The sequence below is a fragment of the Pantherophis guttatus genome, chromosome 1 (genome assembly GCF_059756535.1).
Source record: "Pantherophis guttatus breed Tessera chromosome 1, ASM5975653v1, whole genome shotgun sequence".
Taxonomy (NCBI): domain Eukaryota; kingdom Metazoa; phylum Chordata; class Lepidosauria; order Squamata; family Colubridae; genus Pantherophis; species Pantherophis guttatus.
In genome coordinates this window covers 332731385-332739381 of record NC_142063.1, presented here as the reverse complement: position 1 = coordinate 332739381, position 7997 = coordinate 332731385, and the positions used below count along the sequence as shown (strand labels likewise).

Genomic DNA, 7997 nt, shown 5'->3' with positions numbered 1-7997 from the left:
TATTCAGGTGCCTTGCAACACAGTCCGTGGCTAATTACAGCTTGCAGATGCAAATGGAAGCAATAATGATCACCATTTCCTGGGCTTTTATACCATGCCAGGTTTTCAACTTGAGGGTCTTCAAACATTAATTAAGTCTCACAGCACACTGGTGCACCAGGTCCAACGAATCGTTCGCAGCTGCAGTGAAAAGAGGACATAATATTTAGAAAGAAGACTGCTAAAACTGGGCTGCAGAAATTTTATTCTGCCACTGGGAGTCAGCAAAGGATATCTTCCTATCTCCGCTGCCATCTAGTGGTCATCTGGATTCTTACAGACCAGTTCTATCCTAGGTCTAATGGGTCTTTCAGCTGAAATAACAGCCTGCCACATCTGCCTCCTAAATGCCAGGTTTATTAATCTTGGCAAAGAAACTTCTGTTTGGGGAAGGGTATGTATTTTTAATTCTTTTCTCCAGCTGCTTTTCAGTTTCTTTAGCAAAGGGGATTAGTATGACTGCTTAACCTGATTTATTGGGGCTGAATGAGCCGTGGTGGCTCAGTGATTAGAAAGCAATATTGCAGGCTGACTCTGCCGACTGTCAGGAATTCGATCCTGGCTAGCTTAAGGTTGCCTCAGCCTTCCAAGGTTGGTAAAATGAGGACCCAGATTGTTGGGGGCAATAGGCTGACTCTGTAAACCACTTAGAGAGAGCTATAAAGCACTGTGAAGTGGTGTATAAGTGCTATTGCTATTGAATGTAGCCACCTTTTTAATTTCCCATCTGCCCCTGGCAAAACTGGAGTTGGGACACAATGGGAAATGTAAAGGGTGGTTACAGTCCATAAGCTGTTTTAATAAGCTGTTTTGAATATAGTTCAAAGCGATAAGCTGTTTCAAATATAGTTCTTTCAACCACCTGAGCTTTCAATTTTTGCACTGGTGGAATTCACTTATCTATTTTTCACCTCACTTTGCAATTCCAAAGAAGGGCTGCCACAAAACAGAGGACTTATGGCAGCAATATGTCCACAGCCACCAAATCTGGTGCAGCATTTCCACTAACCTAAACTGAGTTGCAATTCCAGAGGCGAATCAAGGAGAACAACAGAAATCGCTATGTTGTCCCCTCTTAGTGTCAGAATTTTATTTATTTACTGTATTTGATTAAATTTGTATGGTTGCTCAACATACGCATAGGCTTACAACATTACAATCACAGCATAAAAAACCATAAAACCCAACCTCACCTGTTGGCAGCAGCAACACAATCAAATTAACCATTTCATGGGCTCCATCTCCATTCAGAGTCCCTATATTTTTAGGTGGACTTTTAGAAATTTGGGATGTGGTGGCTCAGTGGCTAAGAGGCTGAGCTTGTCGATCGAAAGGTCAGCAGTTCAGCAGTTCGAATCCCTAGTGCCATGTAATGAAGTGAGTTCCCGTTACTTGTCCCAGCTTCTGCCAACCTAGCAATTCAAAAGCATGTAAAAAATGCAAGTAGAAAAATAGGGACCACCTTTGGTGGGAAGGTAACAGCGTTCTGTGCGCCTTTGGTGTTTAGTCATGCCGGCCACATGACCACGGAGACGTCTTCAGATAGCGCTGGTTCTTCAGCTTTGAAACGGAGGTGAGCACTGCCCCCTAGAGTCATAACGACTAGCACCAGAGGTGGGTTCTACTTACCTTTACTACCGATTCACAACAGGATGCACAGGTCACCTATGATGACATCTGGGGCAGTGGGTGGAGCCTCCCGCCAGTTTTACTACCGGTTCTTTTGAACCGGTCCAAACCTGGGGCAACCCACCACTGATTAGCACATATATACGAGGGGAACCTTTACCTTTTACCTTAGAAATTTGATAAATCAAATAGGGTGGGGAGAAATCATACTCATGAATGAAGGCAAATAAACGTGACCCAGGATAATGTTGCAGGATTCAATCTGGGTCAGTCATGCAGAAGTTTAATCTTCCATGCTTTGGGCTTTGTGCTGGAGCCCATCCTCAGGGAACTTCTTTCTCACACCAGAATGTCACACAGAGAGAGGTTCCCTGAGAATGGGCTCTAGTACAAGTCCAAAAGCTCAGAAGACTAAACCTCTGGTCCTTGTGACCAATCCAGATTGGATCCTGCAACAAATTATACTGCAGGGGGAATGATTTTCCATAGAGGAGATGCAACCACTAAGAAAGCCCTTTTTCGTGGTCCCACCAGATTAATCCCTTATTAGGACCCGTAACATACCCTGCCTTCCTGTTCTGATGGGCTGAGTGGATATAATAGGGCAGTGGTTCTCAACCTTCCTAATGCCGCGACCCTTTAATATAGTTCCTCATGTTGTGGTGACCCCCAACCATAAAATTATTCCTAAAACCATTGAAAATATGTGTTTTCCAATGGTCTTAGGCGACCCCTATGAAAGGGTCATTCGACCCCCCAAAGGGGTCGTGACCCACAGGTTGAGAACCACTGTTAGGGGATAGGCTATCATTCGAATACCTTACATGTAAGCCCTGTATTGTTATCCTCTTTTTTAAAAAAAGTTTTATTGGATTTTTATTTTTAAATATACATCAATATCAATATATGAACAGTGTGGCCTCTGGGTATAATTCATTTTGATACAAGTAGCGATAATAATATTAACAATATTTGTTACATTAATCAAATTTATGTAATCCTAGTATTAATATACATGTTTGTTTTACAGTAATTCAATATTTCAATGTTCCATTTTATTGACAATGATATTGTCCAGTAATCATAAAATAGATAGTTATAGAACAGTGAATATCACCACAGTCCTCCAGATGGATGTTGTTTATTTCTCTTATCAAACATTTGCAGGCTTGTAGAGGTATGGTATAGTTCCATTCACCTGTAGATGGCATCCACAGTTTAAGTTTCAGCGTTGTTTTGAGTCTGTCAAATTGATTAATCCAAATTTAATTCAATTAATGGGAGCAAAATCAGCTATTCAAGTAGATAGTTCCAGCATTTTATAATGCCTTTCCAGAACAACGCCTACACAGTTAAAAGTCCAATTTTTTATGTTTTAAAAGGTCTTTAGCTTTTCTCCCCTTAGTTCCTTTTTTTTTTTTGGGTCTAGGATTTTTCTCTCTATGGTTATTCGCCACTTTAAGAAATAGTTCTAAGAGCCTCTTTTCTTGGATTTTTTTTTTCCTTTTAAAATTAGGGTCTAAATAAAAAAGGAATCTTCTCTATTTAGACCCTAACTTTAAAAGGAAAAAAATGTCCCAGCTTCATGGCAGCCATGATGGCTGCCTCTTCTCCTTGTCATGGATGACGCGGAAGAAGCCCTGGGTCAAGCAGGATAGTTGTGGCTCTCCACGACCTGCAGGGCGCCCCTCTTTACTTCACCACCCCTACAGGGTGGCTTTAGCTCCTTTCGAAGCCCTCCAATAGGGAGAACTCAGTGTGGGAGCGCAGAGACCCGTTCCTCACGTCCGATCTCACCGCGATGTCAGTCGTCATCCCCCTGTATTGTTATCCTCTTGATCGTCCATATCTCTCCTACCCTTTTGAACTATTTCCATTTCTGCAACGCTCTTTTCATAACATGGCTCCTCTTTCTCCTCTTCTGTATTTTATTTATTTAAGAATTTGAAAGCTAAACCTCTGGTCCCAGTGATGGACCCAAATTGGATCCTGCAACAAATCATATTGCAGGGGGAATGATGTTCCATAGAGAAGTGGCCACCACAGAAGAAGGCCCTTTTTTGTGGTCCCAGCCATCAGATTACATCCCTAATCGATGGGACCCGTAACATACCCTGCTGGATGTTGAAAGTAGTGTTGAAATGTCACATTGCAAGCTCCACCCCTTTGAGGCATGCATGTGATGTCATAACACATGTATAGATGATGTAGACTCTCATCACAATGCTGTAGTGCTGATGTCACCTTTGGCTTTCCTGCAGGTGACCACCATCTGCTGAAATGTGGATTCCTGGCCCCTGAACCAGGATGATGATTTCTCATCGCAGGGTAAACCGTAGCCGATCATAGCAGATTTTGCAAATTATGACTATGAGTCATAATGATGAGTCCCCAAATATCTTCACAGCTTTTAGCATTTTCACTACTGAACCTCTGACTCCACACAAGTATTTGATAGTAAGATTGAAGGTCCCTTGATTGCATCTTAATTATCGAAAAGATGGATAAATTAAACAACTCACACATCCATTTTGGCAAGTGCTGGTTCAACACACACACACACACACACACACACACACACACACACAAGCAGAACCCTAGACAAACTAGGGTTGTAATCATGAAGAAGCTTCTAATTACATTTAAATTGGAAGACGAAAATTAAGCAGTTCGTCTCCCTGTAATGCATGGCCATTAGAGTAATTGCAGTTCTTTTAATGAACAGCATGCATATTTACTATAAAGAAGGGGAGGGGGAAAATTAATTTGACAGTTTGGGCCAATATAAATGAAATTCCTTTACATCAGGGGTGTCAAACTCAATTTCATTGAGGGCCGCATCAGGGTTGTGTTTGACCTCGGGGAGCCAGGGTGGGCGTGGCCAGGAGGAGCATGGCCAGCTCAACATCACTCATGTCATGGCACCTGGAGTGGCCCAAGTGCTCTGCCAGTGAAAACAGGCTCTCCAACTCCATTTTTGGCTGCCAGGACCTCCTGCAACCCTCTGCCAGTGAAAATGGAGCAGCCCTCCCAAACTCCATTTTCACTGGCAGAAGGTTACAGGAGGTCCTGGCAGTCAAAAATGGAGCTGGGGAGCCTGTTTTTGCTGACAGAAACACCATGGGCCGGTCCTTCACTGTTTCCAGGGCAGCCCCGTGGGCCAGATCTAACTATCCACAGGCCGTACCCGGCCTCTGGGCCTTGAATTTGACACCTCTGCTTTACATCATCCATTTTCTGATCAACTTCAAGTTTCTAGTCTTCAAGCCTATGGCATTTTCTGCCCTTCACAGATTCCCTTCACCCATCCAGTTTGGGTGAAAGCTATAATACGATGCAAGTTATAACACAGGGCTTTTCACTTAATGACAAGCATTTCTTCCTAATAACGTGCCCGTCTTTATAACGGTTTGCTCCAATAACACATATCTGAAAATTGCCAGCACTTTAGCATTTATGTCTCTTGAAAAATCAGTTTTATTACTGTATTCGTTTAGTCTGAAATAGTCTGCCCTCAAATGTTTTGAAAGACCAATCAGGTTCCTTCACCCACTTAGATGGAAGTGGGTGTCAAGTTTCCGAAAGATGCCCTAATTAATTCATGAGCCATGATCCAAACTTCAAAGGAAATACAGTCATTTATTAGGAGCAACATTCCGGCAATACTCGAATGCAGTTAGGACTGATCCCACGTAGATTTACGTTCCCCTATGACCCTACCTCTCCCCTCCTCTCTGGCCATGTCATAAATCCCATTCTCCAATTAACCACTTTGGCTGGCTGTGAAACCTAACACCCTCCTTCTGATTGCGGTCAGGAAGAATGTATGGAATTTACTTCAGTTCTCCCTCCCTCCTGCTCATGGCAACTTGAAAGCTTTGCAAGTTGACAGTGGGAAGATCACAACCTCTTGAGGGTGAGGGTAGAGGTCCAGATTTTAGGTATGCTTTCAACCTATTCCCAGGGTAGCTTCATAGGAACTGAGTATCAAACATTGCACAGTTCTAGATTTGTGTGAATGGTGTCATCCTGCTGTGTCTTATTATAGAAGTCATTGCTTCCCAGGAATGAAGATGATAACCCAGTCACCTTTGCTATCAACTTTTCGTTAATGTGCATTAGGCATAGACTCATTTTTGCAATAATCAGAGCTCAGTGTCACTCCAATTGGATTTGGACCCTAAATTTTTGACTTCTTCTAAGTGTTTTTCTTTACATCCCCTGAGACACATCATTTGTACCTTCCATTTCATATCCAGAAAAGGAATGCACGTATGTCTGCATATGTCAGTTCTACAGAGGAATTATTGAGCCTGTCATCTGCACCTCTATAACTGCCTAGTTTGGTTCTGCAACCCAACAAGCCAGACACAGACTTCAGAGGATAATTAGAACTGCAGAAAAAACAATTGCTACCAACCTGCCTTCCATTGAGGACCTGTATACTGCACCAGTCAAAAAAAGGGCTGTGAAAATATTTACAGACCCCTCACACCCTGGACATAAACTGTTTCAACTCCCAGCCTCAAAATGATACTATAGAGCACTGCACACCAGATCAACTAGACACAAGGACAGTTTTTTCCCGAACGCCATCACTCTGCTAAACAAATAATTCCCTCAACACTGTCAAACTATTTACTAAGATTATTAATCTTCTCATCATTCCCACCACCCATCTCCTTCCACTTATGACTGAATGACTATAACTTTGTTGCTTGGATCCTTACGATTTATATTGACTGTTTCCTAATATGATTTGATTGCTTATTTGTACTCTATGACTATCATTAAGTGTTGTATCTTATGATTCTTGATGAACGTATCTTTTCTTTTATGTACACTGAGAGCGTATGCACCAAGACAAATTCCTTGTGTGTCCAATCACACTTGGCCAATAAAGAACTGAATTCTATTCTATATGTACAGATCTTTTAAAAAGTAAGACAGGAAGAAAATCAACTCGTTTGAGCTGTGGTGCCTATTCCTTGGACAGCAAAGGTGACCAACAAACAATGACTGTAGTGCATAACTTCAGACATGTTACTGGAAGGAATAATCACAAAATTGTGTCTTTCTTATTTTGGCTACATCATGTGGGGAAATTCGCTGGAGAGATCAATTATGTTTGGAAAAGTTAGCGGTAAATGGAACCAGGCCATCAAAGAACACAACGGATGGACACCATTAAAGCTGACACCAGCCAGAGCATAGAACAACTCAAAAGTGTTGTGGCTTTTGATTCTTGATGAGTGTATCTTTTCTTTTATGTACACTGAGAGCATATGCACCAAAGACAAATTCCTTGTGTGTCCAATCACACTTGGCCAATAAGGAATCCTATTCTATTCTGTTCTGTTCTGTTCTGTTCTGTTCTACTCTACTCTACTCTACTCTACTCTACTCTACTCTACTCTACTCTACTCTACTCTACTCTATTCTATTCTATTCTATTCTATTCTATTCTATTCTATTCTATTCTAAAAGAAGTAGTGCAAGATCGGAAGGTGTGGAGACACCTGGCCCACAGAATTGCCAAGAGTCAGAGTCAATAGAATAGATAACATCATCATCATCATCACCATCCTCTTCCTTGTCGTCATCATCATCATCATCATCATCATCATATGCAGATCATAGCTGAATGTCTGTATCAACTAGTGTTCCTCAACCTCAGCAACTTTAAGAAGCATGGACTTCAACTCCCCTGTTTTGTCTGGGGAAATCTGGAAGCTGTAGGCCACATATTTTAAAGTTGCTGATGTTGAAAAACACTGGTATAGACACACACACACACATCACACATACAATTTTAAGCAGCTCATAGGTCTGCGCTGGAGCTCTGCCAGGCCAACTGACTCCATTTGACACCTGGGAAATTTAAAGCTGCTGTGTATTGTTATTTTACAAGCTCTTATGCAGTGTTTGTTTTAAATTATGTGTGCTGAGATTTACTAGCGCCTGCAGGAAACTGTGTACACAGGAAGGCACACTGGTCAGTATGCCTGCATCAGTTAAGAAGTGAGAGAGAAAAATAGAGTGAGCGGGGAGATCTGAATGCCAGTATTTTTAGATGTTAGTGTGAGCAAATCAAGGAGCCATCACAACAGATGGGACAGCTTCTCAACTCCCCGGGATGAGAATTATTCATTGTCTTGACACTATCCTTCTGTTGATGCAGCCTATGACTGCATTGGTTTTTTTGGCAGCTGCAGCACACTGCTGGCTCATATTTAAGTGGTGGCCCACTAGGATACCTAGATCCCTTTCCCAGTTGCTACTGTTGAGCCAGGTACCACCAATTGAGTTGTAAAGTTATAAAGCTTGCC

At 42.0% G+C, this 7997-nt stretch overlaps 1 long non-coding RNA gene across 1 annotated transcript; it reads right to left on the bottom strand.

Annotated features, from left to right (window-relative positions):
* Positions 1-2793: 2793 nt before the first annotated feature.
* LOC117667737 (uncharacterized) lies at positions 2794-3786 on the bottom strand. Its single transcript, XR_015734016.1, has 2 exons — positions 3527-3786; positions 2794-2910 (listed from the first exon to the last, which is right to left on the bottom strand). It is a non-coding gene; the product is annotated as an uncharacterized LOC117667737 (long non-coding RNA).
* Between the last annotated feature and the right edge of the window lie 4211 nt (positions 3787-7997).